A 24,484-nucleotide genomic window follows, 5' to 3' on the forward strand; every position below is an offset into this window, starting at 1 on the left:
ATCTGGTGTAAGTCAGGGAACTATAAATGCAGTGCTAGTCTTTGAAAACTATTGTAATTTTTTTGTTTTGCCTTAATTTTTTATTGAAGAATTGACATAAAGTATTGTATTCGTTTCAGGTGTACAACGTAGTGATTTGGTATTTATATACATTTTGAGTTAGTTACCACAATAAGTCTGGTAGCCATCTGTCACCATACAAGGCTGTTACATTATTATTGACTTTATTCCCTATGCTGTACATTACATCCCCATGTCTTATTTTATAACTGGGATATCGTATCTCTTCATTTTCTTCATCTCTGCTCTCTCCCTCCCCTCACCCCCCACCCCTTTGGCAACCGCCAGCTTGTTCTCTCTGTATCTAGGGGTCTGTTTCTGTTTTGCTTGTTCTTTTTTTTGTTTTCTTTTGTTTTGTTTTTTTTTAGATTCCGCATGTAAGTGAAATCATATGGTTTTGGTCTCAGTCTGACTTATTTCACTTTGTGTAATACTCTGTAGGTCCATTCATGATGTTGCAAATGACAAGATAGCACTTTCAAAGCTGTTGTAATTTTTACTTGAAAGTATACCTGCCCTGGGTGGCTCAGTTGGTTAAGCATCTGCCTTCGGCTCGGGTCATGATCTCAGGGTCCTGGGATCGACCCCCCCCCATTGGTCTCCCTGCTCAGTGGGGAACCTACTTCTCCCTCTGCACCCCCTCCCCTGCTCGTGCATGTTTTTTCTCTGTCAAATAAATAAATAAAATATTAAAAAAAAAAGTGCCCTAACTCTGAAAGCTCTGTGGTGCCCCTGGACTTGGAGCAGTAAGGCTCCATCTGGGCCTTAACCTGTTTCCCTATAGGGAGGCTTCCACCTGAAGAGAGCCCAGTCTGACTTAAGAAGAACCAGTAGAGGGCCAGAGCTCTTCTGCTCCTGAATTCCAGTTCCTCCTCATGGAGGCCTATGAGCTAGCCACTACTGTTGAAAGTGATAGAAAAGGTTAATTCTTTTGTGGACTGGAAATACCGGATCGACTAGCATACAACAGGTTCTACTTTAGCACTCATTTGTGGCAATTTTCAAGCACCTTGTGTGGTAGTGGTGGTCACAGCTGTGTGTCCTTTGTACCTGGGTTGGGCTGCAGGTGGGGGAGGATGGCACTGGATGGGTGCATCCCTCTTCTGGGGCCGTCGCAACAAAATATCAGGGTCTTGGCTCTAACAAGAGACATTTATTTCCTCACAGTTCTGTTGGCTGGAAGTCCAAGATCAAGGTGTTGGCAGGGTTGATTTTATTCTGAGGGCCTTTCTCTTTGGCTTGTAGGTAACCATCTTCTTCCTGTGTCTTCACATGGTGGTTTTTTCTCTGTGCTTGTGTCTTAATTTCCTTGGATTGGGTTAGACACTACTCTAGTGACTTCGTTTAATTTTAATTGCCTCTTTGAAGACTGCATCTCCAAATATAGTCACAGTCTGAGGTACTGGGTCTTAGAACTTCAACATATGAATTTGATGGAGGAGATGTAATTCAGCCCATAATTGGGAAAATGTTTAGACCCTGGAGTGATAAACCCAAAGGACATATACTGTGGTAAAGAGCAGTGCCTTTCAAACTCTTTATTGTGAAGTATTTGAACTCTTTGTGTTGACTTCAAAGGGTAGATTTCTTGGGCTAGCATGCATTCAGTACTGCGTAATGAAATAGTTACTACGAGGCAAGAGCCTGTGTTGTCATGGATAATACTAACAGTTACCATTTGAGTGTCCGTAAGTACCAGATCTGTCACACATCTATTCTGGTCTTTCCAGGGAAGGGGATGGGTGCTGATAGATGCGTTTAAAATGAGGAGACTAGAAATCAAAGAAATAACTTTTCTAAGTTCACAAAACTACCAAGTGAGAGTCAAACCCAGCTGTGCAAAGCTTGTCCTGGTTTTATTATACCCTGCGGCCCCTGTAGCTAGCATGTTTGCTTTTATGATTTGTGGAAGAAAGTGTAAGACTTGGGAGTTGGAAAAATGAGATTAGTGTCTTGGCTTAACCGCCAGCTTGGGTTACACTTAACTCTGAACTGCATTTTCTTTTTTTTTCTTAAAAATAAAATCTTAAAAAAAGAAATCTCTACACCCAAGGTAGGGCTCAAACTCACAACCCTTAGATCAGGAGTTGCATGCTCTCCTGACTGAGCCTGCCAGGCCCCCCAGCACTGCATTTCCTTTCCTTTTCCTGTTCCTCTTCTTTCCTTTTTTAAAAATATTTATTTATTTGAGAGAGAGAGCACGCACGCACACGAGTGGGGGGAGGGGCAGAGGGAGAGGAAGAAGCAAACTCCCTGCTGAGCAGGGAGCCCAGACATGGGGTTCCATCCCAGGACCTTGGGATCATGACCTGAGCCGAAGGCAGACAACCAACTGAACCACCCAGACGTCCTGCACTGCATTTTCTTAATCGTGAAGCAGCATGGGTATGACTGTCTGGCCAGTGGCTGAAAGATGGCATGGCACTGTGAATGGGCCTCTCAGAGTCTCAGTGAGCTCTTGGTGATGTTGAATTTTATTGGTAGAGGCAGGATTGCATGACACAAAGAATGTTTTGTTGGAGCTCATCATATGAAACTGACTTCAGTGAGCTGCTTGAACTCTGAGCTTTGGTTGCCTTTTCCATAAGAAGGACAGTAGCGGCTTCCGTGCGGTAACCATTGCACGCTGTTCTGACCTCCTTATTGGGATTGAGTTTGTGGTTGGCTTTCTGCATTCCCTCAACTTGGCCTTCGGTTTATAGGGGATAAACAGTCATTTCCCTCTAGTTATAGTGAGCTGCAGATTTGCCTGCTGTTCAGGTCTTAGATGGGTTTTCTGTTGTAAACCCATTTGTTAGCCATTAATCGTTTAAAACGGTAATGATAACATGCAAAAGAATTGAATTTCAGTTTTCATGCATTTTCTTCAACAGAAAGTGAATTTATTTCCTGGGGTGGTAGCATGTGTTTGAGAACATAGAAATTTTCTGGGGAAAAAACACATTTAAAAATGCTGAAATTTTGAGCGGCTTGGCCGCTCGGTGGCTCGGTCTGTCCGTCCGCGGGTGCCATCATGGTGGACGTGGCCAGTCAGGTGCTCCTGGGCTCCGGCCTCACCATCCTGTCCCAGCTGCTCATGTACCTGAAGGTGCTCATCCAGGTGGGATATGAGCCTCTTCCTCCAACAATAGGACGAAATATTTTTGGGCTGCAAGTATGTCAGCTTCCTGGTCTCTTGTTATGCTCAGCACATTGCGAGCATCGATGGGAAGCGTGGGTTGTTCACAGGCTTAACTCCAAGACTGTGTTCAGGTGTCCTTGGAACTGTGGTCCATGGTAAAGTTTTACAGCATTACCAAGAATGTGACAAGGTTGAGGATTTAGGCCCCGGAAATGTACAGAAAGAAGTCACGCTTTCCTTTGACCAAGTTATCAAGGAGACAACTCGAGAGACGATGGCCCGTTCTGCTGCTACCCTCATCACACATCCCTTCCACGTGATCACTCTGAGATCTATGGTACAATTCATTGGCAGAGAATCCAAGTACTGTGGACTTTATGACTCCATAGTAACCATCTATCGCGAAGAGGGCATCCTAGGATTTTTTGCGGGTCTTATACCTCGCCTCCTAGGTGACATCATTTCTTTGTGGCTCTGTAACTCACTGGCCTACCTCGTCAATACCTATGCACTGGACAGTGGGGTTTCCACCATGAGTGAAATGAAGAGTTATTCCCAAGCTGTCACAGGATTTTTTGCCAGTATGTAGACCTATCCCTTTGTGCTTGTCTCTAATCTCATGGCTGTCAACAACTGTGGGCTTGCTGGTGGATGCCCTCCTTACTCCCCAGTATATACTTCTTGGATAGATTGCTGGTGCAAGCTACAAAAAGAGGGAAATATGAGCCGAGGAAATAGCTTGTTTTTCTGGAAGGTCCCCTTTGGGAAGACTTATTGTTGTGACCTGAGAATGTTAATTTGAAGATGTGGGGCAGGGACAGTGACATTTCTATAGTCCCAGATGCACAGAATTATGGGAGAGAATGTTGATTTCTATACAGTGTGGCGCGCTTTTTTAATAATTATTTAATCTTGGGAAAATGGAAAAAAAATGCTGAAATTTTAAAATTATGTGAAAATGGGATAGGTATTAATAAGAATTTACACTGAGAGATAGTTATGGGGCTGTGCCAGTAGAAAGCATATAATTTTCTCTGTTAAGACTTTGTTTTTCAAAGCTAGACTTTTCTTTCATGCCTGTTACTGTTTTTTTCCTAAAAGTACCCAAAACATTTTTTACAGGTGGCTGTTTCATAGAAATTTTCTGTGAAATTCTTTAATTTTTCCTTCCGCTAAAATTGACACTTTCCACATTTCCAGAAAGGCACGAAGAATATCACAGACACAACCCAGATTTAGCTGTTGTTGACAGTTTGCTTTCTTTCAGGTTTTTTTCTAGATTCTCAATTTCCCGAAGCTTCAAAATCCTTCATTGTTCTGCCTTTCAGATAACTGAGAATGTATGTTTTGAGCTTGACCATATTACCTTCAGGGACATTGAGGTGTCAAAATGCATTTTCAAAGCCATATTGACATTCTGACTATTGATCTCTCCATTTCCTATTGAGTTTACTATAAAATTATTTTATATGCAGTTATATGATTTCAGTGAAAATCTAGTGAAATTAAGAATTCAGTGGGATTGAGGTGTACAGTGCTCATTCTACATGTGAATTTTGGGTGGGAGTGCAGTATTAAGCCTATTCCCATATCACTGTGTTAATGGTGAAACTGATTCACAAGAGACCAAATGTGGGATAAAGAGAGTCACCAGGGTGTTGGAATCTCCACTTGGTGACATACTGGCTTTGTGATTCTCAGTGTCTCCGAGCTTCTTCTGGTACATGTAGGTGTTGCAGTAAGGTGATCTTAAGCTTTAGAAAATGAAGCGTTCCACCCAGGTTTGGTGCCATACAGGCATGTAGACTGCAAACTGTTTGAACTGTAGGACGGACTCTTAGCTTTTCCAGCCGGCAAATACCTTCATACCCTTGGCCCCAATAATATAAGGGAAGAAAAAGTACTAGTCTCTGCTGCCTCCCTCCTTACATTGTTAAAGTCAGGACTTGCCCTTTCTGGAACTGGCATGACCCATCTCTGCTTCGGTCCTCCTTGTAATGCTTTAAGTTTAACTTCTTCCCTGTCTCTACTGGATTTATTCATTTAGAATTATAGAAACTGTGTGACTTTGCATTCAGATTCATTCTGATCTGATATGCTAGAGGAAGCAGTGGTTGGGGTGTGTGTGTATTACTATTTCCTAATAATATGTATTAGGAAAATACTATATGTTTCTTTTAAACTCTATCATGCTATAGTGGTGTTGGTTATGTTTTCTAATATGTAACATGTCAAGGTCAAAGTATTATTACTTTTATTGTTCTTGCACTTGATAAGAGTACAAGAGAGAAGGACCCTGTGGTTGCCTCATGACCTTGTGAGCTGGGCAGGCCTTTTCTCACTGATTGTTGTCTTTCTTCATCTTTTTTCCCTAAATGTGAGACTACAGACACATGCCCACCTTCCCTAGCCCAGTGGATTCACTGGAGCTTCTCTACTAAATTCTTAATCTAACTTTGTTAGTATAACATAATGGGTGGAATTGTTGGAAAGCTGGAATTGTCACTCTAGACTCTTTATTTGCAAAAACCTCATGTTCTATTAGAATCATTGATTTATTTTTGTTTGTTCAGAATCTAATTCTTCTGGTTTCCTTATCGACTTCCTGGGTATAGTCAGTGGCCTCCTTATCTTTGTTTCTCTCCCTCACAGTGTGAGAGTGGCCACGCAGTGGATTGCTCCCAACCAGGGCCTCCCCTAGAGGGATTTATTTTATGAGTCATTTGGATCTAATGGTTAAAAAGAAAAAAAAAATACAGTTAAAATAACCACACAAAACCTCTGTTGATGTATACTACATGGATAGAAAAGTATACACATTACTTGTGTGTAATTTGATGAATTTTCTCAGCGTACATTAGACCCGTGTAACCACAACCTTTATTAAGAAATAGATTCCTCTTCCAGATGCTCTTGTGCATCCCTTCAAGTCCCTGCCACTTCCCAGAGATCATGGCTGTTCTGACCTTTTCCCCTATGCATTCATTTGACCTGTTATTGAACTTGATAGGAAGGCCATCCTACACTGTGCCCCATTGTGTCTGGTTTCGTTTTCCAACTGGGATGCCTGTGAAAATCCTGCCTGTTGTCATGGGTAACAGTTGTGTATTCTTTCCCATTTCTGTATAGTACCCCATTGCATCAATTTCCTGTTACTGTTGTAACTGAGTATCACAAAGCAGTTTAAAGCCCTGCAACTTTATTGTGGTACAGTTCTGCAGGTCAGAAGTCTGCAGTTGGGGCTGAAGTCACCGTGTTGGCGGGACTCCATTTTGTAGACTCTGAGGGGAGACTCTGTTTCCTTGTCTTCTTCTGCTTCTCATGGCCACCTGGATTCCTTGGCCTGAGGCTGCTCTCTCCATTGTCAAAACATGTCACTCCAGTATTGGCTTCCTCTTCACTTTACCTCTTCTGTCCTCAAATTTCCCTCTGCCTCCCTCTTAGAAGAACACGTGTGATTACAATCAGGGCCCACTTGGATCTTCTCCCCATCTCATTCTCCTTAACTTAATCACCCCTGCAACATCCTTTTGCCGTGGAAGGTAGTAGTCACAGGTTCCAGGGATTTGGATGTGGAATTTTGGGAAGGGAGCATTTGTCTGACCATCACACCCATTGTGTGAAGATACTACTATGGTTTTATCCCTTATGCCATTAACAACGTGTGTTGTTTTCAGTGGGGAGTCACTCTGAGTCCTGCTGCCATGGGCACTCTTACATGTGGTATTTCATGACAATTGCATGTATCTATCTAGGAGTTTGGTTTTATGGTAATGTGTAAGTTTTGACCTTAGGAATCCGTGCCCATCAGTTTTTTCAAAGTGTTTCCACCAACTTAAACCCCTCCTAGCAGTGTATGAAAGTTCCAGATACCTGTTATAACGAACAGAGCATAGTTTTGACCTGGCAGCTTTGTTTCAGAATTTAACTCATCGGTAGCTCCCATTTTACACCCTTTGTATATAATCCAGGATTTTTCAAAGTACGTTTATGTGAACAGTCCTGAAGAGTAATGTAGGAGAAAAGTCTTCTTCACAAACTGAGGGTTGCTGGAGTGGAGGGGGGTGGGAGGGATGGGGTGACTGGGTGATGGACATTGGGGAGGGTATGTGTTGTGATGAGCCTTGGGTATTATATGAGACTGATGAGTCACAGACCTGTACCCCTGAAATAAATAATACATTATATGTTAATTAACTGAATTTAAATAAAAAAACAAATTTGGGAAATACTGGATCCTGCTAGGAGATTCACTTTGCAAATGAATGTAGTAAAGATTTTAAGCCTGGGTGGCTCAGTCATTTAAGCATCTGCCTTCGGCTCAGGTCATGATCTCAGGGTCCTGGGATTGAGCCCCTCATCGGGCTCCCTGCTCAGCGGGAAGCCTGCTTCTCCTCCTCCCACTCCCCCTGCTTGTTTTCTCTCTCTCGCTGTCTCTCTGTCAAAATAAATAAATAAAATCTTTAAAAAAAAAGGATTAAAAATAAAGATTTTAAGCCTGTATTATTTCTGTTTGACTTGTTTCCAAAGTGGATTTAATTTTGACTCAGTTTACCTCCATTGAAGTCTAAAAGAAAAAGACTTCCAAGGAATACTCTTTAAAGATTCTAGAAGAAAACCATTACTCAGGATGATTTTTTTATTAAATCTTTTTAGAGAGAAGTTTATAGTTCACAGAAGAATGGAGAGGCAGGTAAAGAGATTTCCTATATATTCCCAGCCCCTGTGCATGCACATTCTCTTCCACTATCCATGTCCCCTACCGGAATGGTTTATTTGTTACCATTGATGAATCTACATTGACACATCACATCATGATTACCCCAAATCCGTGGTTTACCTTAGGTTTCACTATTGATTTTGTACATTCTGTAGCTTTGAACAAATGCGTAATGACATCCATCATTATCATATCATGCAGAGTAGTTTAACTGCCCTAAAAATCCTGTGTTCCACCTATTTATCCCGCTCCCACCGGCTCAACTTGTGGCAACCACTGATCTTTTTACAGTCCCTATAGTTTAGCCTTTTCCAGAATGTCATGTGGCTGGAATCATATAATATAGGTTTTTCAGATTGGCTTTTTTCACTTAGCAATGCACATTTGAGGTTCTTTTATGTCTTTTCATGGCTTGATAGCTCTTTTCTTTTTAGTGCCAAATAATACTCCATACTCTGGTGTATCCATTTACCCTACTGAAGGACATCTTGGTAGCTTCCAAGTTTTGGCAGTTACAAACAAAGCTGCTATAAATATCCACGTACAGGTCCTTGTGGGGACATAAGTTTTCAACTCCTTTGTTTAAACACCAGGGAACATGATTGTTGGATCATATGGTAAAAGTATGTTAGTTTTCTAAGAAACTGCCAACCTGTCTTCCAAAATGGCTCGGCCAGTTTGCATTCCTACCAGCAATGAATGATAGTTACCGTTGCTTCACATCCTTGCCAGAATTCAATATTATCAGTCATTTGGATTTTGGGTATTCTCATGGGTGTATATGGCAACTCATTTAGTTTTAATTTATGTTTTCTGGATGGCATATGATATGGAGTATCCTTTCATATGCTTATTTGCTATATATATATCTTATTTGGTGAGATGTCTATCCAGGTTTTTGGCTAAATTTTTAATTGGGTAGTTTGTTTTTTTAGGGTTGAGTTTTACGAGTTCTTTATGTATTTTGGTTAACAGTCCTTAATCAGATTTGTCTTTTGCAAATACTTTGTCACCGTCTGTGGCTTATCTTCTCATGCTCTTGACACTGTCGTCCACAGAGCAGAAGTTTTTAATTGTAGTCCAGTCCAGCTCTCATTTCTTTCGTGAATCACACTTTTGGTATTAAATTTCAAAAGCCATTTCCATACCTGAGGTCATCTAGGTTTTCTCTTATGTTCCAGGAGTTTTATAGTTTTCTATTTAACATTTAAGGCTAAGATACATCTTGAGTTAATTTTTGTGAAGGGTGTAAGGTCTGCATCTAGAGTCATTTTCTTGCATGTACATGTTGCAACACCATTTTTTTGAAAATACTGTCTGTACTCTATTATGTTGGTTTGTTCTTTTGTCAAAAATTAATCGACAATTTATGTGGGTCTGTCGGGTCTTCTCTGTTCTGTTCCATGAATCTATCTGTCCGTTCTTTCACCGGAGCCATATGGTCTTGATTACTGTAGCTTCATAGTAAGTCTTAAAATCAGGTGGTGTCAGTCTTCCAAGTTTCTGCTTCTCTTAAAATTGTATTGACTATTCTGGGTGTTTTGTCTCTTCTTAAAAAGTTTAAAATCACTTTGTCAGGGGGCGCCTGGGTGGCTCAGTCCGTTAAGCGTCTCCATTCGGCTCAGGTCATGATCTCAAGGTCCTGGATCAAGCCCCATATCAGGCTCCCTGCTTAGCAGGGAGTCTGCTTCTCCCTCTACCCCTCCCCCTTCACGTGCACGCTCTCTCTCTCTCTCAAATAAATTAAATCTTTAAAAAAAAATCACTTTGTCAGTATCCACAAAGTAATTTGCTGGGATTTTAATTGGGGTTGCACTGAATCTTCTAGATCAAACTGGGGAGAACTGATGTCTTGGTAATAGTAACTCAGGATGATTTTTGCTAAAAAAGTATTGGAAGTTGTTACACTTGTAGAAGGTAAAAACACTAATTATATGTGAGTATTCTCTCTATAATGTGAAACTATATAAACCATCAGAAAATGGGTTGAATTTGCTTCGATTGAGTTTTCCTTTAGTGAGGCCTATGTTTTTGGGGAAAATTTATTTGTGTTAGTGTCATCTTAAGTTCTGTACCAAGAAGCCTAGAATAAAAAATAATTTCTACCGGGAACATTGTTGGTGGGATTCATCCAAAAAGGTTTGTTCCTCGTGTACTTATCCTCCGCCTGGGTCTCTCCACACACTCCCCTGCCTCTTAAACCAGCCTGCGGTAGAGGGAACATCTTGCTTCTTGTTTATTGTTTCTCTTGGTCTGTTCTGTTTTGTTTTTCTTATTTGCGTCTCTGGCCTGTAGGGGGGTGCTTGGCCGTCTGATCCTAGGTGATGCACACTCAGCTAGAGGGAAGTAAAGATTTCCATGGGGCCTTGGATCTTAGGAGGGAGGATTTCCTAGTGGAGCTTGGACTGAATCCTGAGCTGAGTCCTGAAGGAGGAAGACCCAGGATTTGACTAGGACTTTCTAGCCAAGTAGAGGAGTATGGAGAGAAGGATTCACTTTTGGTTAAATTGCTATTAAAGAAAGAAAGATGGCCAACGTGGCTGCCCCCAAGTACCCCCCCCAAATAAAGGAAATGCCTATTTCTTTGGTCTTTTAAACATAGCCTGTTTAAATAATTGTCTTTCTACGTAAAGGACAAAGTATTTTTAATGTTATAAAGTCACACCTTATGCTCCTATCCATAAAGAAAAAAGTCCTTTGGCACTTTTAGTTTTGACTATTTTCTGACAAACTGTGGGTGAGTAGCATATCCCATGTATTAGTTTTGACATATGGTTACACCCAGTGCAGCCTCAGCCAAGCTGTCTCTGGGGATTACAAAGGCATAGAGTTAAATTTCCCAAGTTGGAAAAGAGGCTTTCAGAAATGAATTTCTCGCTCTGCTCTCAGTGACTTCTCTGCTATTTCCCTGGGGAGGGTGCTAGGCATTTAACAGATCTCCACGTTAGAAAAGTCTTCTAAGCCTTTCAGTCTGAGGTATTTTTTTGGTGTCCTTGGCCTCAGTTTGGTGTTGTGGAGGCTGTACCAAATCTCCTTTATGTTCATATTTATAAAAGGTTTCTAGAAGATTATCTCTACCCATTATCACTGGGATGGTTCTCAGGTACTAGTTGTCTTAGTCATTTCCATTTAGGCTTAGTCCTGCTAAGGTCGAAGGAAGCCGTGTGACAACGGAGTCCAGGCCTGGTTCCCACCGCCTCCGCACAGCTGTTAGCCTTCCTGCATCCTCGAGCTCTTGCTGGGACACGAGGGACTTCATTTCAGCTGTGACAATGTTTTGTTGCTCTTGGCCATTGCACAGAGGCTCACATCCTGTATGCTTTAAAAAATACCTTCTTTGAAAGACTCTTCTTGATATCTGTGGGGTTTATATGGTATGATACGTATGTTTAAAACCAGTTTTTGGTTTGCTTTGCTGGGGTAATAAAGCATAAGCAAAATGAAAGAGGACATATTGGAAGGTATTTTTAGGAGTACCTTAAAGTTTACCGTTAAGTATGGGTTATCAGATCACAAAATCTTCTTGCTCATTGAGTCAGACACATGGCCTCTCACCTGCTGGTATTTTGTTAGTTTAGCATGGGCTTTTCTTAGTAAAGGCTCTTCAGAAGTCTACCGAACTCCAGGGCCTAGAGCCAGTTCAAGGGCCCGGCAGAGGCAGACTGTCAAGAGCAGGACTGACTCAGCATGTGGAGGGGCGACTTCAGGGCTGGGGCTCGGGCAAAGTCACGCGGCGCGGACATGGCTGCGGTGTCTCCCAGGTGGCCGTTTGCAGAGAAATGGGCTGTGAGTCTGGTGAACAAACTTAGAGGTAGCTATTACAGGTCATTGTGTTTGATAACACAATTTCATGGTTTCAAGAAAAACCCTTGTTTGAACTTCACATGCATTCCTAATCTCCCCAAATTGACCTTGATTGTGCCCTGTTACCATAATGCTTTGTTACCCTCATTTTTTCTTCCTCCGCATATGTAGCCTGTATATGAGGTCTTATTCCTTCTTGGTTACTCTCTCTGCTATTCAGTTTTTCTTCCATGCCTCTTGTTTGACTTCCAGTCGAGTTCTTCAACAAAACTTAGCTTTTTCAAAGAGTAACCTTGTTTTGTACTTAATACCTTCGTCTCTCATGTGCTTACCTCACGAGCTCTGTATCGCCTCCTCTTCTGGTCTTTCACAGCAAGTACAGTTACATCCTGGCATTTTCTAAGAAACAAGGAATTTCCTGACTTCTCTGGAGGAAAAGCAATGGATCTTTCAAATACAGAAAGGTTGTAGTGAGTTATGGAACTGAACTGCCTGTGTTTGGGAATTCTTTTTTTGGGGGGCGGAAATCTAGGAATCCACGTATAGTGGATGTCATGAGGTTGCCTTGCGCTAGAGTTGACTACAACCAAGAAGGTACCACCTCAGTTACTTCCTTTTGCTTGGCGATTTAAAAGGCTTTCTCAAACCTCCAGAGTTTCAAGGGAAGATGTTAAGTAATTCTTTTTGGAGGAAATATAAAGCAACTACTTCAGTACCTAATGAGCTTTCTTCCCAGTGGGAAATCAGTGTAAAATAAAGTTGGCAGGTTTTTAAAGTTTTCTTTTCCTCCTTAAGCTGAAGAATTTCTTATTTATAAACTATCAGCTGAGTAAATATTAAGACCGAATGTTCAGTAGGTTATACATAATCCTATACCTTTTACAAGGTGAGCTGACATAAACTATTCTTGCCTTACCATTCAGTGTTTTATAAATTTGTTTTTCCTAAATCATTGAAATTAGGGCACATATCAAGATCTACTACATTGTTAAAATGCAATTAACACAGACTTTTTTTCCTTAGAGAATTTGTGTTTCATTTTAGAAAAGTTTGTGGTCAACCTGCTTGAATTTATGCTTAAGTTTTTTTAAGCATTGGCCATAGTTAACTCTCCTGAGGACAGGGAATAGTTACCGTTATAAGGAGATATTAAATATTAGTGGTAGGAGCAGACATTAGTGTTTTAACACAGTAATAATAGTAATAACTAGCTAATATTTGTTGAGCACTGATATGTGCTTCTGAGGCTAATGGGAGGATTTTGGAAGTTAATTGTGAAACAGGGTCTCATACTGGCTAGTGAAAGATGTTTAATGTGAGTTTACTAAAACATCTTATTAGGAATGATTTTTTTGATTTATTTTTCCAAATGCAGTTTCAGCATCTAACAATATCACATTATAACTGTATGTGATTTGATAATTATATTAGGATTTTTGATTTATATTTATCAGTAAGATGGGTTTATATTTCTTAAACTTGTTTTTGGAGTTTCTATGTTCAGGTTATGCTGGGTTTTATAAAATGAAATGGGAAACTTTCTTTGATTTTTTTGTTTTTCTATACCATATAACATGCTTAAAAAGCATAAAAATTCTGTCTCATAAAGGTTTGATAGTGCTCCCCTGTAAAATCATTGTCAGCATTGTCTATTTCCATACAGTTATTGAATTGTTCGGAGTCTGCTTCTCAAGTCAATTTTGACAATTTATATTTTCTTAGGAATCCTTTCTTTTCATCTAGCCTTTCAAATTTTTAGCATAAAGTCATGTGTATTCCCTTATACTTGTATTAAATTTCCTTTGTCTCTTTGGCTTATATTCATTTTATTTCCAATGTTGTATAATTGTATTTTCCCTCTTGATAAGCTTTGTGAGAGGTTTGTATATTTTATTGATCTTTTCAAAGAACCAGCTGTTCTACTGCTTATATTCTAATCCCTTAATTTCTGTTTTATCTTTTTAATGATTCTTTCTTTTGCTTCCCTTAGGTTTATTTGATTTTCTTTCAGTTTGTTGAGTTGAATAATTGAATATTTTATTTTCTTACTTAATAATGAAGATGGCTTTTTTTAGAGTGCCTTTTTCTGATCCCCTCTTTCCTCAGATTTTAAATATCTTTCCTTCCATCTTCACTCTTAGCTGATGAACTTGGTCCCTACATTGGTGAGAAAATTGAAACAGAAGAGAGACTTCCCCTCACCCAGTGTCTACACTCATATCCTCTCTCTCCCTGCTTGTTGCTTAGGTAACCGTTCACGCTGGTCAGAGGATAGTTTTAAGTAACTAATCACGCTCATGTCTAAGGCCAGTCCCTTTCTTAGTGTCCCCATCCTGTCTCCTTTCACCTAGTCAGAAGAAACCCGCCATGGCCATTGGGGGTATTGAGGAGTAGTTGGTTAAAGCTGCCAACTTGCAACTAATAGATAAATAAGTTCTTGAGAATCTAATCCACTTCTCAGTGATTACAGTTAATAATACTATATTATAAACTTCAAACTTGCCAGGAGATTAGATCTTCATTATACATTGCAACCAGAGTGTTGGTCTCTGCTCAACAGAGCAGCCAGAGTGATCCTTTCAAAATGTAAGTCGGATCCACCCACTTTGCTGCTCAAAATTCCGCAGTTGCTCCACATTGCATTCAGAGTGAAAGTGTTATGATAGTGGTGTTAGGTAACACAGTGGTTGTAATCGTATTGCAATGTATAAATGTATCAAATCAACATAATGTACACCTTACACTTACACAATGTTATGTGTCAATTACATCTCAATTTAAAAAAGAAACTGCCTTACCAATTCTCCCCTCTCTTTACCACAGATTTTCCCTCTCCTGGATCATGCTTGCCTGCACACAAGCATGCTACACTAGTTGGATCTCCATAAACCTTCTCTTGCCCTGCTTTCCTACCAGATGTTCACAATGTCATTGCTGAAATGGGCAGCCGCCTCCAAAAAGTTATTTTTATTCATGGCCTCAAATTCATTCTTCTTCTCGTCTCTCGAACCCCTAGACTAGTAGGCTTTCATCCTCTTACTTCATAGAGACTATCTTGTTGAGGTTATCCCTTACCTCCATGGCTCCTTGAGCTACAGTGGTCATTTCTTAGACCTCATATGGCACAGCAAAGTCCTTTTTTTGTGTCACATGTGGTCCTCACTTGGCCTCCAGGACATTTCAGACTCTTGGTGGTCTTCCTGCCTCACTGGTTGCTCCTTGTTACTCTCCTTTGCTGGTTCTTGTTTCTCTGGCCTCTTAACGTTGGAGTGCCTCAGAGTATACTCTCATTCCTCTTCTCTTGTCTATTTTTAATCTATCCTGTGTGGTCCTATGTGCTCTGATGGCTACCGCCCATATACTCATGGTCTCTGAATTTACATCTCTAGCGCTGACCTCTCCCACACCCCTTGTGTGCATTTCCAACTGCTTCTCTGTACGTCTGTTTGAATGTGGCATCTCCAAGTTAATGTGTCCCAAACCAAACTTTTCATCTGCTTCTCAGTCCTGTTCTACAACTCTTCTCTGTCTCAGTCCTTGGCTGCTTCCCCTTGCCAGTTGCTCTGGCTACGTTGAAATCATCCTTCACTGTTTATCCTCTTTTATGGCATGTCGGGGCCATTGGATGATTCTGTTGGGTTTGCCTTCAGGTAGATCCAGGATCTGGTGTCTCCTCACTTTCTTCACTACCATACCTGGGTCCGAGTTGCTGTTGTCTCTCGCTGTATGTACTACTGTGATCTCTAAATGGTCTCTCTGCTGCCATCACTGCTCACTATGGTCTCTGCTCAGCAGAGCAGCCAGAGAGATCCTTTCCAAAATGTAAGTCGGAACCACCCACTTTGCTGCTCAAAATTCCGCAGTTGCTCCACATTGCATTCAGAGTGAAAGCTGAAGTCCTTACACATGACGTGGCCCCCGTTACTTCTCAGACCTAACTAACTCCTGTTTTCCCCTCCCTCCACTCCATTCCACTCCAGCCATGTGGCTTCCTTGTTACTCTCAGTTGTGCCAGACATGGCGTTGTCTCTGCCTCTTCTATGACTGTTGCCAGCCCCTGTTAGAAATTCTTCCTCTGGATATCCAGGAGGCTAATTCCCTTCCAGTCTTCACCAAATGTCACTTTCTTTTTGAGGCTTACACTGACCACCCTATTTAAAACTGCTGTCCCTCCGCTCCCTTCTCAACCCCATGTACCCCTCTCTGCTTTTTTTGTTCTTGTTGACATGGTGCTTTTCATTATCTACCAAATTATATTACTATATTCGTTTATTATCTGCCTCCCTTATTGGAATATAAATTCTGGGAGAGCGGAGATCTTTGTCTCTGTTTTCCACTAGTGTCTCTCAAGCACATAGAACAGTCGTTGGCGTGTGGTGGGAACCCAATGAGTATTTGTCAAATGACTGGTGAGTGCAGGCTGTGATTTGGCTGTGAGAATTTCTGGCCTCGGCTCATCAATTTTGATGTTCAACATACCCATTGTCCTTAGTTCCTAAGTAGTTGTCTGGGATTTGTAGTGTCATTCTGAATGGAGAGGGCTTAGTGTTTAGGGAGGTGGTCACACTCGGAGTAGCAAGAGGAGGTATTCAGGGAGTAGTGCCTTCCTTATATCCCAGATCAGGGTCTCAGGCACAGGATGGAACAGCTGCCATCTATTTTAGCTGAAAAGGGAGGTTCATGGGTCAGAGAAACGGTAGAAAAATTAGGAAACGGGGCGTCTGGTAGCTCAGTCGGTTAGGCATCTGATTTCGGCTCAGGTCATGATCCCAGGGTCCTGGGATTGAGCTCCATGAACAGGGAGCCTGCTTCTCTCTCTGCCTCTGCTGCTCCCCCTGCTTGTGCTCTTTCTCTCTGACAAATAAATAAATAAAATCTTTAAAAAAGAGAGAAAAATTAGGAAGCAACGTTCCAGCTTTGTAAAGAAAATCTATTAATGAATTCAAGTGAGGATGTGCTATGAGCAGAGGTGTGAGTATATCTCCATCTTATCATACAGTGGATACTTCCCAGATTCTGACAGTACTTTGTGTTTTCGGCAGGCTTGGTTTTTGGAGATACTGCGAATAGTCACTTCTTTCTGAACTTCGGTGACATTGAATGAAAAGTTGGGAAAGGGGGTGCCAGGGAATTAGCCGGACACCATTTTTAGTCAGATATATCTTCCTCTAAGATGTGAGTCTGTGGAAGCCTCTGTCTCAAATGTTGGTTGATCATTTCTAAGGTTTACAAGATGGTTTGTTCTGTTGGTTATTCAGAGGATTCTTGTTAAACACGATGAGATCTATTTTAGAAGTCTTTACTCTAGCTCTCCTATTAAGCTTGATTTATCGAGTGGATGAGGACTAGCCCAGAGCGGAGCTAGTTTCATGGCTGAGGCGAGGGCATTGCTGTACACCGTCATTGCTAAAAGGAGGTTTAGCTGTGGTACTACTGACTTGGCCTTTTGAGTACTTCCTTCTAGAATTCTTTAAAATGTGGGAGAAATATTCTTCATTTTTGATGAGGCATAGAAATATAAAGAATTTGATAAGGTGAAGCGCTTAATCCCTTATGAAAAAAATTGAGCTTTCTTTGTGGCTGGGCGACTCTGAGAAAATGGGAATCTTCAAAGGTGATACCTGGGTGCTTTTCCCAGGAATGACTTCATATTGATTTTCATTTTTCTTTTTTTAATGAGATGACCACATAATACTTTTCTCACTTTAACCATAAGAGGAAAGACCAAATTACTTAAAATCAAATCAGAGTTTGATTACATTATGCTTTATGAAGCTGACTTCTCTTAGTCTCCTATTTAAAAAACAACAACAACAACAACGAACAACTTTGGGAAGAACATTTGGTGATGGTCAAATTTACACAAGGCATACTATTCTGGAAGCTATTACCGGTATACCTCCCCACCTTCTGCCTTTGCCAAATACATGACTAGGATATTTCTGGTGATGTGGCTGAAGGTAAGCAGGGAGATTTTCAAAGTTTGACTCAAGGATATAAAATACATATTTATGTAATATATATTATATATATTATTATATAAATGAATATATATAGAAATTGTCAGTTTTAATGGAATTTTAATTTCCAAGCAGAGGTGGTTGGCAATGAGAAACATTGCCTCACCTTAACAAGTAAGGTATTATTTTTCTTCCTGTCAGAGGAAAGAGTTCTTGTTCATCCCTTTCTCTTTGCTTTTACAGTAGTTATATCAATGTTTTAATTCTTGATATTTGGTTGTAAGATGTTTTAAAAATACACTTGTAAAGTGTGGAGCACAGAAACCTGGGGCAGGGGTTTGTGTATTGGACTGTCTCCCTGGTTAATGAGGATGTCATAATCAAAGCAAGTTTTAAACTCAAATACAGTCATCTATCCAGGTGGAGTTCTGACTGCTAATGATGAGTTAGGGATTTGGGTTTAGGTCATTCTTGCCCTCACTTAGTTACCGGAGAGTATACCTATGTCTTAGGAAATGTAGAAACTTTTCACATTGTGTTACCTTCAGTGGTTCTTCTGTAGGCTTATAACCATGCGTTTGTTTCTCTTTAAATGTTCCATTTTCTTCTTAGAACGCTGAAAAGTGGTTGTTTCCTTATTTTTCATCCATGTCAGCCTTATTCTTAATGAAATATTACGTTATATTTAAGAGATAATGCTACTTTTCTGTTACAGGATTTTACTATTTTTCTTTTTAAGTTTCTGCCAGTTTTAATTTATGTTGTAAGGATGAAGTGATACACTTTTCTTATTAGAACATCTATATTAATCTTTCATTTGATCAGAAGGAATATTTTTTAAGTGGCTTCATATTTCTTTTCTAGTTTCAAGTATTGGTCACAGATTTGTATTGTAACAGAAACTGCTATAGTACATGTATGAGCTATAGTTATTGGCTTCAAGAACATATGCATATTTTATCATTCTCCTTAGATTCTTAACCTGATTTTTTAAATGATTATAAATATTAGATGTGCCCATGACTTAGTAGCATGGGAAAGACTTCTTCCCCCCAAAGAATAAGATGCCTTTAGAGTTTTAATTGTTCTAATGTCAACAAACAGGAGTGCTGAAAATAAGCATATTAGAACATTTTAAGTTTTATGTATTTGTGCCACTTTAGGGAAGTATTTTTTTTTAATAGTATTCACTTTGAAAAGACAACAGATCCCTAAACATGTCTTAGATGCCTTGCCCATATCCAGGGTATGGTGATACTCTCAAATTTCTGCTTTCCTTTCAGTCAGCTAACTGGTCTGTCGAGCCTTATATTTCTTTGTGTCCTCGTTTCTGCTAAAAGGAAAAGAGTATGCAGCAAAAGAGAGAATACAACTTATAAGAGTTTCTCTTTTTACTTTTTTAATTATTACTGTTATTTTAGATTTTATTTATTTATTTGTCAGAGAGAGAGAGCGAGCAAGCAAGCATGCGAGTGCATGGGGGGGGTGGGGCACAGCAGAGGCAGAGGGAGAAGCAGGCTCCCCACTGAGCAGGGAGCCCGATGCGGGGCTGGATGCCAGGACCCTGGGTTCATGACCTGAGCCGAGGCAGATGCTTAACCAATGAACCACCCACACGTCCCTCTTCTTACTTTTTAAACGGGACCATTTATTGTGTACCAACTCCATAGTGGGCAAAACTTTAGACTCAAAGTTGAGTTTAGTTGCAACCTCTGATCTTGATGGTATTTCCTTATTTATTCATTAAACAAGTATTTATCAAGTGCCTCTTTATGTGTCATGCATTAGAATATAGCAGTAATAGAAGACATAAGATGGAGCTGGCGTTCCTATATGTGGAGACAGATATTAAGGTATTAGGTTAAGAATATGTTATTTATACTAACATTGTCCATGCATGTGCCTATGTGTAATATGTATACACACAACTAACTCATTACGTATATTTATGTACTTAGACATGAGTTAGATAGTGGTGAGTGATAAGGAAAAAAAGCCAGTGGAGGGTGCTGGGAAGGGGGTGGGGAAGGAATGACGGGGTATAAATTTAGATAAGGTGGTCAGGGAAGGCAGGGAAGCTGTCACTGTGAGAAGGTGACATTTGAATAAAGACCCGAAGAGGTAGATAAAATCCTTCGTGCCTAGTGGAAGAGACAGGCACACAGGAAATCTAATTTTCATGGCTAAGAGATCATATAGACATCGATCTTACAGGGTGTGTTTAATTCCATTCCAAGATTCCAGAAAGACCCTGGAAGAGAAGGCCTCTGAGTGGGGTCTCAGACAGAGAGCCTGAGCAGAGAGCAGCTAGGTTATGCAGGGTGTGATAACTGCTTGGGGGTTCCTACTGAGTGGCGACAGAGGCTGGAGTTATAGGAGATGAATTTTTAAAGATGTTTGGGGTTGGTTTGCAGAGCACCTTGTATGCCATGCTGAGAGGCTTTGATTTGATTGTGTAGGCACTGAAAGGTTTTAAGTTGTAGAGTGTGATGGGGTCAGATCTGCATTTGGGGGAGGGGCATGACAGTAGAGGTCAGTTTGGAGGCTTTTGTAATGGTTCTGGTGAGAAATGCTTGCCTGGGAATTTGTATGGTGAGGGGTGGTTGAGGCATGGGGGTTATAGAGGTCAGAATATATTTATTTGCCAGGTAATCTCAGCAGAGTTTGTTAGTTGTATGTGAGAGGTAAAGGGGAGAGGAGTCAAGGAACTCTGCTAACCTACACTAAGATATATATTTTATATTGCAGCCTGGTACACATGCTACACATACACACCTATTTGATTATAGAACACGTTGCTGAAACAGAGTTTCATAAAACAGTTTTTTACCTTAGTGTATGTAGTATATTTTGATCTTTTCTATTTTATTCTATTTTGGTGTCTTTTAAAATGCTGGCCTTGACTTGATAAATTGATTCCACTGGTGGGTCATGACCCACAGTGTAGAAAACACCTGCACAGGCTTCTTTAGGTTATTTCCTAATAGATAGGATGTTCCCTCCCACTTTGAGTTCTTTATAGTGTCATGTCTGCCGACACCTTCCACTTGGTGGAGGAGGGAGAGGGTGAAGGTGGTACAAAGAATTATTTCCAATTTCAGTACACTGTAAAAACATTTATTTGGGAAATAGTGTGCTGAGCCAACTGATGACCTCTCAGTAAGACAGGAACAGAGGAACACGCACAATATGTCATCACCAATTGCCTAGATAATGTATCTCTGCTGAGAGGGTGGCTAGTTGTGCTGGAAATTATTATGTGGGTGTTTTTGTAGTGGGGTGAGTGGGGAAGGAGAGTGAAGTCATCTTTCTTTTTCAACTTTCTTTGCTGCTAAAATGGGTGTCCTCATTTGGTACAGAATGGCAGAATTTGGAATGCTTCATGTGTGGTGTTTGCCTGTGGCATCCTGAATTAAGCTCATGTTTGAAACCATTGTTGGTTTTCTGACCAAAGAATTCACAATTTTAAGCTGTAAAATGGAGGATAATACTACCTGCTTGGTTTGTTTCATGAGGATTACATGAGATAACATGTAGAAAGTACAGTGAAACACAAGAAACATTTTAAGTGAATGGCTACTGTGATTTTCTTCATGTAACAAAAGTATTATTGACACAGAACTACTATGATCATGTTCATGAGCACTAGGAAAGTTGGGGAACCTTGCTGAGTTTTCTAAATACGACAAGCTAAAATCAAAGTTCTTCTGTTGGTGTGTGCTGAAGTTTTAGGAATATGTAAATTTTCATGAAAAATAAAGATGCATTTGAATTCTAGAAGGAAAGATAAAGTACATCCAAGTTGAGACTCTTCTAGTGGTGGCTTCTGAAAGAACTTTGTTCTTTGGAATAGCATTTCCTGACTTTGCTTAGAGTGAACAGAGCTTTCAAATAGTACTAGCATATGACATATGCACATATGCGCATATGTGTATATGTACATGTGTATATACACACATGTAGGTCACATGTGTGTCTCTGTCTGTATTTGTTTGTATATGTATATATATCCGCTTGAATATTTTAATATCTTTGCTATAGTCCTTTGGTAGGTTTCCATTGCATTTTGGATGATGAAGCTTAAATTTTTGAAAATACGATTTCTCTGAACGATGGGAAAGTCACGGCTCTTAGAGATTCCTTTTGAATAGTGAAAGAGTTTAGTTCAATGAGCTCAATGGAATAAGTCTGTGGAAATAGGTAACAGAGGACACCTCCATCAGATGAATTTTACTGGGACCAATTTTTTTTTTTTCCAGAGAACGGAAAAACTTAAGTCAGTACATTCTATTTTTTTAAATTTTTTATTTTTTTAAATAATTTTTTATTATGTTAATCATCACACACAACATCATTAGTTTTTGATGTAGTGTTCCATGATTCATTGTTTGTGCATAACACCCAGTGCTCCATGCAGAATGTGCCCTCTTTAATACCCATCACCAGGCTAACCCATCCCCCCACCCCCCTCCCGTCTAGAACCCTCAGTTTGTTTTTCAGAGTCCATCGTCTCTCATGGTTCGTCTCCCCCTCCGACTTACTCCCCCTTCATTCTTCCCCTCCTGCTATCTTCTTCTTCTTAACATATATTGCATTATTTGTTTCATAAGTACAGATCTGTGATTCATCAGCCTTGTACAATTCACAGTGCTCACCATAGCACATACCCCCCCCAATGTCTATCACCCAGCCACCCCATGCCTCCCACCCCCCACCACTCCAGCAACCCTCAGTTTGTTTCCTGAGATTAAGAATTCCTCATATCAGTGAGGTCATATGATACACGTCTTTCTCTGATTGACTTATTTCACTCAGCATAACACCCTCCAGTTCCATCCACGTCGTTGCAAATGGCAAGATCTCATTCCTTTTGATGGCTGCATAATATTCCATTGTGTATATATATATCACATCTTCTTTATCCATTCATCTGTCGATGGACATCTTGGCTCTTTCCACAGTTTGGCTATTGGGAACATTGCTCCTATAAACATTGGGGTGCATGTACGTACCCCTTCGGATCCCTACATTTGTATCTTTGTGGTAAATACCCAGTAGTGCAATTGCTGGATCGTATGGTAGCTCTATTTTCAACTTTTTGAGGAACCTCCATACTGTTTTCCAGAGTGGTTGCACCAGCTTGCATTCCCACCAACAGTGTAGGAGGGTTCCCCTTTCTCCGCATCCTCGCCAACATCTGTCCTTTCCTGACTTGTTCATTTTAGCCATTCTGATGGGTGTGAGGTGGTATCTCATGGAGGTTTTGATTTGGATTTCCTTGATGCCAAGCGATGTTGAGCACTTTTCATGTGCCTGTTGGCCATTTGGATGTCTTCTTTGGAAAAATGTCTGTTCATGTCTTCTGCCCATTACTTGATTGGATCATTTGTTCTTTGGGTGTTGAGTTTGATAAGTTCTTTATAGATTTTGGATACTAGCCCTTTATCTGATATGTCATTTGCAAATATTTTCTCCCATTCTGTCGGTTGTCTTTTGGTTTTGTTGACTGTTCCTTTTGCTGTGCAAAAGCTTTTTATCTTGATGAAATCCCAATAGTTCATTTTTGCCCTGGCTTCCCTTGCCTTTGGCGATGTTTCTAGGAAGAAGTTGCTGCGGCTGAGGTCGAAGAGGTTGCTACCTGTGTTCTCCTTTAAGATTTGGATGGACTCCTGTCTCACGTTTAGGTCTTTCAACCATTTGGAGTCTATTTTTGTGTGTGGTGTAAGGAAATGGTCCAGTTTCATTCTTCTGCATGTGGCTGTCCAATTTTCCCAACACCATTTGTTGAAGAGACTCTTTTTGCCATTGGACATTCTTTCCTGTTTTGTCAAAGAATAGTTGACCCTAGAGTTGAGGGTCCATTTCTGGGCTCTCTATTCTGTTCCATGGATCTATGTGTCTGTTTTTGTGCCAGTACCATACTGTCTTGATGATGACAGCTTTGTAATAGAGCTGGAAGTCCGGAATTGTGATGCCGCCAGCTTTGCTTTGCTTTTTCAAGATTCCTCTGTCTATTCGGGGTCTCTTCTGGTTCCATACAAATTTTAGGATTATTTGTTCCATTTCTTTGAAAAAGGTGGATGGTATTTTGATGGGGATTGCATTGAATGTGTAGATTGCTCTAGGTAGCACTGACATCTTCACAATGTTTGTTCTTCCAATCCATGAGCATGGAACGTTTTTCCATTTCTTTGTGTCTTCCTCAATTTCTTTCATGAGTGTTTTATAGTTTTCTGAGTACAGATCCTTTGCCTCTTTGGTTAAATTTATTCCTAGGTATCTTATGGTTTTGGGTGCAATTGTAAATGGGATCGACTCCTTGATTTGTTTCTCTTCTGTCTTGTTGTTGGTCTATAGGAATGCCACCGATTTCTGTGCATTGATTTTATATCCTGCTACTTTACTGAATTCCTGTATGAGATCTAGCAGTTTTGGGGTGGAGTCTTTTGGGTTTTCCACATACAGTATCCTATCATCTGCCAAGAGTGAGAGTTTGACTTCCTCTTTGCTGATTTGGATGCCTTTGATTTCTTTTTGTTGTCTGATTGCTGTGGCTAGGACTTCTAATACTATGTTGAATAGCAGTGGTGAGAGTGGACATCCCTGCCGCGTTCCTGACCTTAGGGGAAAAGCTCTCAGCTTTTCCCCATTGAGAATGATATTCGCTGTAGGTTTTTCACAGATGGCTTTGATGATATTGAGGTATGTACCCTCTATCCCTATGCTCTGAAGAGTTTTGATCAAGAAAGGATGCTGTACTTTGTCAAATGCTTTTTCTGCATCTATTGAGAGGATCATATGATTCTTGTTCTTTCTTTT

General features: G+C 40.4%; 1 protein-coding gene and 1 pseudogene across 1 annotated transcript in view; both read left to right on the plus strand.

Moving 5' to 3' along the window:
- LOC114224668 (microtubule-associated serine/threonine-protein kinase 4-like) overlaps positions 1-24,484 on the plus strand; it is a 201,150-nt gene that overhangs the window by 116,485 nt on the left and 60,181 nt on the right. The window lies entirely within an intron of this gene.
- LOC114224673 (mitochondrial carrier homolog 2 pseudogene) lies at positions 3,067-4,107 on the plus strand (annotated as a pseudogene).

Source organism: Eumetopias jubatus, unplaced genomic scaffold (assembly GCF_037043125.1).
Source record: "Eumetopias jubatus isolate StellerSeaLion01/CBP00866 unplaced genomic scaffold, mEumJub1_p1.0 scaffold_5, whole genome shotgun sequence".
In the NCBI taxonomy this organism is placed as follows: Eukaryota; Metazoa; Chordata; class Mammalia; order Carnivora; family Otariidae; genus Eumetopias; species Eumetopias jubatus.